This window comes from Phoxinus phoxinus (assembly GCF_949152265.1).
Source record: "Phoxinus phoxinus genome assembly, chromosome: 12".
Classification (NCBI taxonomy): domain Eukaryota; kingdom Metazoa; phylum Chordata; class Actinopteri; order Cypriniformes; family Leuciscidae; genus Phoxinus; species Phoxinus phoxinus.
Window position 1 is genome coordinate 30,000,925 of NC_136887.1, and position 9,490 is coordinate 30,010,414.

Below are 9,490 nucleotides of genomic sequence, written 5' to 3' on the forward strand. Positions count from 1 at the left end.
CCAGGACAATCTCACAGAAAGATGATAATATCAAAACAGAAACTCACAGTAACGTGTTCGAGTCGGACAATAATGCCCAGAGCTAGAGAATATATGCTGAATAGAGATAGAACAGGTATGTTTATTTTAATTACGTTTATAACTTATATGCCATCTGCTCCACAATACAAGCCTGCTGTAGTAGACCACGAGAGTAAATGAAGACTGCTATGTTTATTCTAACATCCAAAAAACAAAACACCTCAATCGCTTTCGGAGACATTCTACAGCTGCTCCAGCGTCGAAACAATGGCGGACTGTGTCCAGCTCACTCAGGGCGGGTCTATGCTCAAACTGCAGTGTCAATCAACAGTCATGGGCGGGGCTTGTGCAATTCTATGTCACATTGCATTGATTCTGAGAACAGCTCGTTCTGAGACAGTGCTTATGATTTATGGGGATTTAAAAAAAAAAAAAACACTGGTTGGATTTTTATCATTATAGGGTGGTTGTGTACACACACTGCCAACACACATTTATGTTCAAACACCATGGAAAAGTGAATTTTTCATAAAAGGTGCCCTTTAAAGCTCTCGTGTCCTTCATCATGAGCCGTGGCCAGGCCCGCTGTATTGTTTTCATTTTTTTAAATCACGCCATAGTCAATTAAGGGAACAACCTGTACTTTACATTGGTAAATCCCAGGCTGCAAAAATTGTCTGAATCATGAACTGTAGAAACCGAAACACCCACGCATCGTATTTTATAGCAGGTACCGCATCTTCACCCTTCAAAGAGAAAATGAAAAATAGAGAGAGGCGGAAAAGACAAAAGTGTTTACTAAAGTAATGGACACCGATCCTGGCTGTTAATCTCTTTTATAAAACGCTCTAATACTCAGGATATTTTCAACAGTCTTCTGTGTCCTAAATATGAAATTGTATCTGCAGTGCCACTGTAATATACTACAACCCCAGACAATTCTCATGAAAGACCCATGACCCATCTTTGCTTTGCTGAATGCTCCATTTACTGTATATCACATATGACCAATTCACCTGTTAATTGTGGATTATTTCCAAACAGTTTAACTTCGATATTCTATCATTTTGCCTCTGTCCCAACTTTTTTGGAGTGTGTTAAAATCAAAATTAGTTTATATTTACAAAACACAATTAATTTGGCCATTGAAAACATGGGATTTTTTTTCTTTGTATTTAGCCAGTTAAATAAAGGTTAAAGAGAATGAACAAAATCACAAATTCTTGTTTGTACTACATTTTACAAAATGTCCCAACTTTTCTGGAATTGGGGTGGTACTAAATGTGTTAATGCACCATGCGAATGAACGTAATGTGTCGTGCAAACAAGCAGTCTAATGGTACCCTGCAAGTACATGTAAAAAAAAAAGAAAGAAAAAAAAGAACAGGATGTGCCACAAACAAACCAACACACAGTGAGGAGTAAGTATACAGAGCAATTTTCTTGCTCCCAAAATGAACTGAATTACCCTGAGTAAGCACTGTACTCCATCTGCGCTTGTGTTCGTTGTTATTTCTTGGTAGTCGGTGTGCAGGTTTGCAATAATGACCATGGGTAAGTGGACGCTGAGAGACCCCTGAATAGGATGATTGCAATTTTCCATCCCTCCCGGTCCCTTCTATTTGCTCTCCGGGAGGACGGATTTCAGAGCGTCATTAGGAATGGGTAAGAAAGGGTCATTTTCTATAACAAACTTGATTTGCCTCCAGGCTACAACTCTGTAATGTGATAAGATTCCTGTTTGATTATCACTTGAGGGACTGATTTGTTTACATTAACAGCATCATCAGGCGCCGCGGTCAGAAAAACAAGTTGGACCATGATTTTAAAAATGTATCAAGTTGATGTAAAACAGTATCCTTAAGGTAAGAGATAATTAGATACAAATCCCCACTGGTCACTTTCCTTGCAGGCGTTTATGAAAGTTGGAGCGTTTCAAGGGTTTAATAAAAAATTGCTTTAATTATGAAAGATCTTATGTTCAATTAAACCCCCTGGGGTAAATATGAAGGCTGTGGTAAACAAAACTGCTCACGTTCTTGAGGCTGGGATTGTCAGGGTTGGGGTTGAGGGCTCAATATGCAGAAACAAAGAGCTTTGTTAATAAAAAATAGCACAAAAGCAAACCAAATCTACATTTATGACATTTATGATACATTTATGAATCTAGCATTTATGATACAAGCCCTCGTGTTTTGCTTGTATAGAGCTGTCACTAGCTGTGTTTCCATTACCCTTCAAATTGGGCAAGTTGAAATTGCGAATGGAAAATACGACCAATGGAAAGACGTAAATTTCGCAAAACTCACATTATCGCAAAAAAATTTTTGCGCTTGCATCAGGTGGTTTTTCAGGCAATTCTGATATTTAATATTTAGCAAAACTGCAATGGTAGGGGTTTACAGATCACCTGGCTTACGTAAAAAAAAATCACATGATCATTGGGGTGGCGTGGGATGTTTGGACGGAAGATGAGAGACAAAGTTCCAAAAAGTTAGGGCAAGTTCTTTATTAAACTCATAAAAGAAAATTATGATTGGAATACTGGATTCTAAACAACAAAGACACAGTTCTTCTGTGAAATCTCATTTAACCTCACATACGCTCCAGAGTATAAGGCTTTCACCTTTATTTCACCTACATTAATGCTTGGATAACACGTCTACGTCTTCTTTGATTAAAAGTAATGGCTAGTGCGGTGGCTGCGAATCTGCGATATACGTAATCCTACCAATATTCGTCGCCAAGATTTTGGTAATGACGTATCGCGAGAGGGGAAAAAATTTCGTTTTAGTCACATAACATTGGTTAATGGAAACAAATTATTTAGAAAATATCGTAAACATTTTGCGCAAATCTGTAATGGAAACCAGGCTACTGTGATATTGTAAGCTGACACATCAGTGTTCTTCACTGACTACCTTTAGCAACTGTCTTGACAACTTTCGGGTACCTAAAATCATTGAAGTGACTTCCATGAACCCAGAATTGTAAGGAATGTTGATCTAGTGTGACGTAAAATTCGCATGAGTTCCAATATGACTGTTCAGACTACGGTCGCATTGCAAAACATCCAACCTGTATCGGATGTAGTAACACATATGGAAGTGGCATAAATTGGAATTGAAAAGATCAGATTGCATGTGGTTTGTGCCGTTCACACTGTCATGAGAAAAACAGATCTGAGTCTCACAACAACAAAAAAAATCAGATTTTGGCCACATTTGCAGTCTGAATGTTGCCAAACTGGCACAGGACTGAAACCACATGAAGAAAAAACAAAGCAGGTAATGAGGGAGGACAGTTGGGGCAAATTAACCGATAATCAGTTAACAAGAAGGGACGGGGTTAGACAATAGACACAGGAGCACATGGCACAAAGAAACACACATGACAAGCCATGTGCTCACACCAAACAAAACAAAAACAAGAGCACATGGCCAGCAGACACAATCACAAGCCATGTGCTCAAACAAAACACCAACATGCAGCAATGAGAGCTCTCACCGACTGGGTGTCCACACAAAACATGACAACAAGAAAGCACACGGATGATATAAACACGAACTGTGAGCTACACAGAACACACACATGGACAGAGGAGCGCACGCCTGAGCAAACTCAGATCCGCACCCTCACCAGGACAAGACAATGGCTGCATGCGAAATCGCATACTTCCCTACTATATAAAACAGTATGTGACGAAAGAAGTATGTCCACATTCACCGCACTCATCAAAGAGTAGGCTTAAAGCACCCGGATGACCTGCTACGTCCAGCGAGATTCTGTAGTGTGCAAACAAGGGACACTTTACTATCCCCTGAGGCCATGAATGGCAGTGAAGCGATATAACTCGTGCTGGTCGGTCATGCTGATAATAACAACATTGTGGATGTAGTGCGTCCGGATTACATTCATACTACACTCATTCATACTATAGCCTATAGAACATACTTTGTTAATGGTAGAAAGGTAATTACTTATTCAAAATAAGTACCCACTCAAGAGAGTATGTGAGCTCCGTCACCAAACCAAGAATAAAGTGAACAGAAGTGACAGAACCCTGACATTGCTGACAATCCTTTAGTTTAATCTGAACTGATGTTTGTATTGTCTTCAGATCCACATTGAATCCGCCTGCAATTTCAAGAGGATGGAAACTTGTCTATGTCAACCGTCAAAACATTGTTTGCTAATAAATAAAATGAGGATAGAAATGTTCTGTGATATGCATCAACTTGCTGACTGTGAACTGAACTAATTCTTAAAGTGATAGTTCACCTTAAAAAAAAAAGGAAAATTCACCCTTGTGCCATTTTCAAACCCGTATTTCTTTCTTCGGTGGATTTGAAGATTGCCCTGTTCATTCTTTACAGTATAATGGAAGTAACTGGGGACTGTTTGGAGCTCCTCGGTTTCAAAATGACAATAAAAGAATGATTGCTGAACATTTTTTTTAAACTTAACTACATAATCCCAGGCACTTTACTCCAAGTTTTCTGAAGCCCCATGACAGCTTTATATGATAGGCCAAATTGAAGTCATTATTTATTAAAACATATAAGAGTTCACGGGAGAAATGGCTAAATCTAAATCTTAGTAAAACAGTTTATTGAAGTGGTTTTAACAATGAATTGTTTGATCCAGTTGCCACACAACACTTTCATTCTTCCATATGCAGCTATTCAGATAACAATGTCTAAGTATAGACCAATATCTAGCTCTCTCTACTTCTTTTTAGTCACGACTAATGGTTCTAATGATAGAACCCAATTCAGGTCAATCACACAAAATTGGGCTACCTATTTACAACAGGACAGAGCGTTACTCTCTGATCTGGTGGATTTTTGTCTCTCTGACTGTCTCAGAACAAGCCTGATCGGTTCACATTCAATCCTACATTTTGGAACTATAGCTGGTGTAATTATACAGTCATTTTTCTAAGTTGTTATCATTTATATTAACAGGTCTGATGTATTCTGAATACAGTATTTTATCATAAGATATTAATGTTGAAACGTTTTAGTTTGAACACGTTACTGTGCACCCTTGCTATCTATACGGTTTCACAACTGCTATACCTTTTTTTATCTCTGTTATAGTGAAATACAACAGTGTTGAGCTTCACATGGTTTTTGTTGTAACATGTCCTGAGATAATAAGTCTATTCTGCTGTCTTGTGTCTTTTTCTTTTTTCAGTTTTTCTTTTTCTTTTTCTTTCTTGTCCCCTCCCTCTCTCTCTCTCTCTTTCTTACTTATTATATCTGGATCAAGGCTGTGCTTGTGACTCAAACCGCCATTTGTTTTCATTAATGCTGTCATAACTAAGCAGCCTAAACATATGAAGCGTTTATCAAGCTAAACCTCGAGCAGACAATGAAGCTTTGATGCAGTTTCTACTGTTAGAATGTATGTTCTCTGAAGAACATTAAACAATGGGCCTCATTCACTAATAATTTCATTTAATTCAAATATGTGCGCAGAAAAAACTCATGCACAATAGACCTGGGATTCACCACTCTTATATTTATTTATTAATTGTCATCCCTATACTCTTTATATTGGGCCCCCGAACCTCCAGGGGACCAAACTGCTATCAAATATGATTTAATGAAGGGCTGTGCGATTAATACAATTTTATTTTGATTTTGGCTTCCAACAATTATGAAAACACGATGCCGCACTCGGTTCCTTTACTTTCCTTTGTTCGCTGTCGTCCTTCCTGCATAATCTTACATCCATCCAAATCAGTCAAATCCTGTAACATGACTGTCGTAATGTAGCCAACAGTCTCCTGCCGTGCTCAATATACACAAAAAACTAAACAAAACAAAAAAAAGAGTTAAAAGCGTGTTGAACTGCAAAAGAGAAGCCGTTTTCTCGGACAGAGCAACCCTCGGACAAGTACAGTAAAGCTACTTTGCTTATACTTATATTTATGCATTTGGCAGATGCTTTTATCCAAAGCAACTTACATTGCATTTCAAGATACTCATTTTACATTCTTATCAGTTCTTGCTTTCCCTGGGAATCGAACCCGACCTTGGCGTTGCAAGTGCCAATGCTCTACTGTTTGAGCTACAGTTTTAACAGTATTTGTTTAATATTCAATGCAATATTGAAAAAGGCTGTAAATGACAAAACAACTAAATAAGTTGACCATGTACCTTGCACCTGTCGCTGAAAATAGTTGGCATTGCAAGCTTGTTGAAAGTAATTACACAATCAGAATACGAATCACTGCTCTGGGGAGTCATAGGAACCTTTAACAGTGCCGTTTTCAGTTAACGTCAGCGGATCTGTCAGACTCCCTCTCGCACCAGAATGTCTAATTCTGTTTCTGTGTAGTAGCAGTCTGAGGACACAAGCCGAGCATCATCTCAATTTTAGCAGACAATTTTAGACTTTATTTTGAGTGTACTGAAGATAGTGAAGAGGAGAGTCCATCTTCTTTGGTCTGTGCGTAAAACTGAACTAAAGAATTTCTGACCTCCCAAATCCTTCTGAATTTCCATGCAGGTCCAGGTTGGTTTATGTTAGATAGTGCTGGTATATCAGGCGGACCAGTTTAGCCGTGTTGTTTTCCCAGTACCAACCAGCCTATAATTCCATCCAGATGGTATTTTGGGTTGCCATTGTCATTCATTGCAACACTTCAGAAAACCTAATAGCACTAACTCAACAAATAAAAAAATAAAAGAAGGGCATGAAACCTGTGAATAAGGAGGATGGTTTATTAATTCCAACACAGGTGCTGAAATTAAATTTGCCAGTGTGATCTAGACTGGTGGCCAGCTGACCCACTCACAGTGGTGTAACATTAATTATCTTTCCCCCAGAAGAAGATGAGATGGCTTTACAATGTAGTATATGAGCAACACTTAAAATATCAAGGCCAACAGGGGAAAAAAGTTAATTATGTTCAGAAGTTATTCGAGGATAATGAATAGTTGATACATTTTTAGAGCAGATAGTGGCTAGTGGGGAAATAGGCCTGTTCCTGGCAAAATGATGTCCGGGTGATGACAAGTTACCATAAAAGTGCAGCTGCCATCATTATGCTGGGGAAAAGTGGGAAGGAAAAAGGCTTCTGCTCATTTTCTGCATGGCTAAAACTGTGGTTCTTGAGATCAAACAGAACAAGGAGAAATAGTGAGCCATTCATCTCTGTACTCAAAAGAGGAAGAAAACGAGGGTGTGGATTGGCAGAATCCAAAAAAGCATATTCAAAAAGTCATTTCATGTGCAATGTGCATCATTAAGAAGACACAGGCATATAGGCCTATAAGTTCTCCAATATGAAATAATGACCTGCAACTTTAAGATGCTCCAGGATCTCGTTAGATTTTGGAAAAATGTCAGTATTTTGGCCTCTAAAATGTTTTAATGTTTTGGCCTGTTACATTTTTCTCCCCATATAAATATTGGTATCACTTTATTTGCATGAACTAACAATGAAAAATACATCTAATACTGTTAATTTCAACATTAACTAATACATTATTAAAACCAAAAGTTGACTAAATGTCTGTTAATTTTATTAATTTGTTAATTTAATTAATTCTGTTAACTTAATGGACCTGAGCAAACATGATCAATGAACAGTTGTATTTTTATTAATTAACTTTAAAAAAAATGTATGAATAATCTAACAAATGTATTGCTTGTAAAGTTAGTTAGTTAATGCACTCATTTTAGTTAACGCACTAACCAACGTGGAACTTATTGTATAAGATATAGTTATATACATATTTTATACATCTAATTAAAAATGTAAGATAAAATAGAAAATACATATTTTAATAAATAAATAAGCGTCTGATTTGTATTCTTTTTAGAGTAATGTTATTTCGCTTAGCAACATTTTGCTAAGTTGCTTTCCTATGAATTAAATTATGCATGAGGTTGCATTTTAGTTACTTCCCATACAGATAAACAGAAAGGCAGCTCATGGGATTTCGGAAAAGAGCCCATGTGTCAGAAAAAGCGAGAGAGTGAGAAAACTCACAAGAAGGAAAACAATGGAGGGGTCACTGCTCAGAAAACCTTGTTAAAAGCCTCAGGGTCATCACAAAGCTCCATCTGATTTGAGAAGCAGGACATGATGGCGTTTTGCTCTCTAATGAGGGAGAGAAGAGCCTGAAGCCTCAGAGAGAGTCGACGTCTGGCACTCTGTCTGTCTCTGCGACACATACAGGGCCTGTCACACACATGCTCTTTTCCTCACTCCCCCTTTCTCTCTATTCCTCTTCTTATTTTGCATATTCATTCACATACACATTCGCTGAGACAAAGATAAGCAGGGAACCTCTCTCAGGACTGAAATTGGTCTGTGTGTGCGATGGACTCTCACGGTCTCAGTGGGGCACCTCGTATGGTTTCACCGTGGGATCAGACACTGATGACCAGTTTAATGAGCTTGTCACTCTCTCCTGCAGCTTGCAGTCTTTTCCTAGAAGGAATCAGGTGCGCGAAACAGACCTGTGTTACAAACAACAGTATCTAAACGCTGTTTTACAATGACACATTTCTATCGACACTATATTGAGCATTTGACCCGAGGACAGACTCGAGTGCTGTCATACTTCAATGGATTGTGGTCAGGAAAAAACAAACAATATTATTCAATTGCTCTGTGTATTTCCGCGGGAGATTTTCAGTGGCATAACAGATTACTACAGCAGCTTGAAATGCCCTAAAATATTTCAGAATGATAAAACAGTTGTCAAATGCAGGGGCGTCATGCAAGACAAAATTCTGGGGGGGCACAATCTGAGACGTTGCAATTGTTTTCTGACGGGTGATATGGATCATGTTAGGAGGGGTCAGGGGGTTTCTCCCCCTGAAAATTTTTTAATTCTGGCTGCTAAACATACCATTTCAATGCAGTTTGGGAGGGACAGAGATACCTTTAACGGAGCTAGCAGCAACCCTCCTCTATCTGAGGACTAAGTTAAAGTATCTATTTTGTAAGTTTATGTAAAAGACAGGTTGATGAAAGAGCTCAAATTCAAAAGCTTTTGAAGTCTACTTCATTAAAACATGTTTACACACACACTGTACACTTAGGCCTACTACACATGATTTTAAAAACAGTACCATTGCAGTTTTTATGTTATGATTTTAAATTGGTATGTGACCTAAGAACGATCTTACATTTAAGGTACATAAAGGTGCTGAGGTCTGACTTTGTGGTGCTCTGAAATTAAGTTATTTTAATATTAATATGTGATGAAGGACTTTGAAAGAAGTTTGACAGATTTCAGTGCTATAGAATAAGGCTAGCTATCGATAACGTTACACTGACACAACTTAAGTTAATGCTGAATTCGCAGCTAATATCAAATCCATAACTTTTTGATCAAGTTAAAATGTCCAGGTCAACCACAAATAATCCCACTACCTTTTAATATCATACGATAACAATGCCGATTTGTTGCTTTGCCCACTTACCACTTCATTGCCAGCT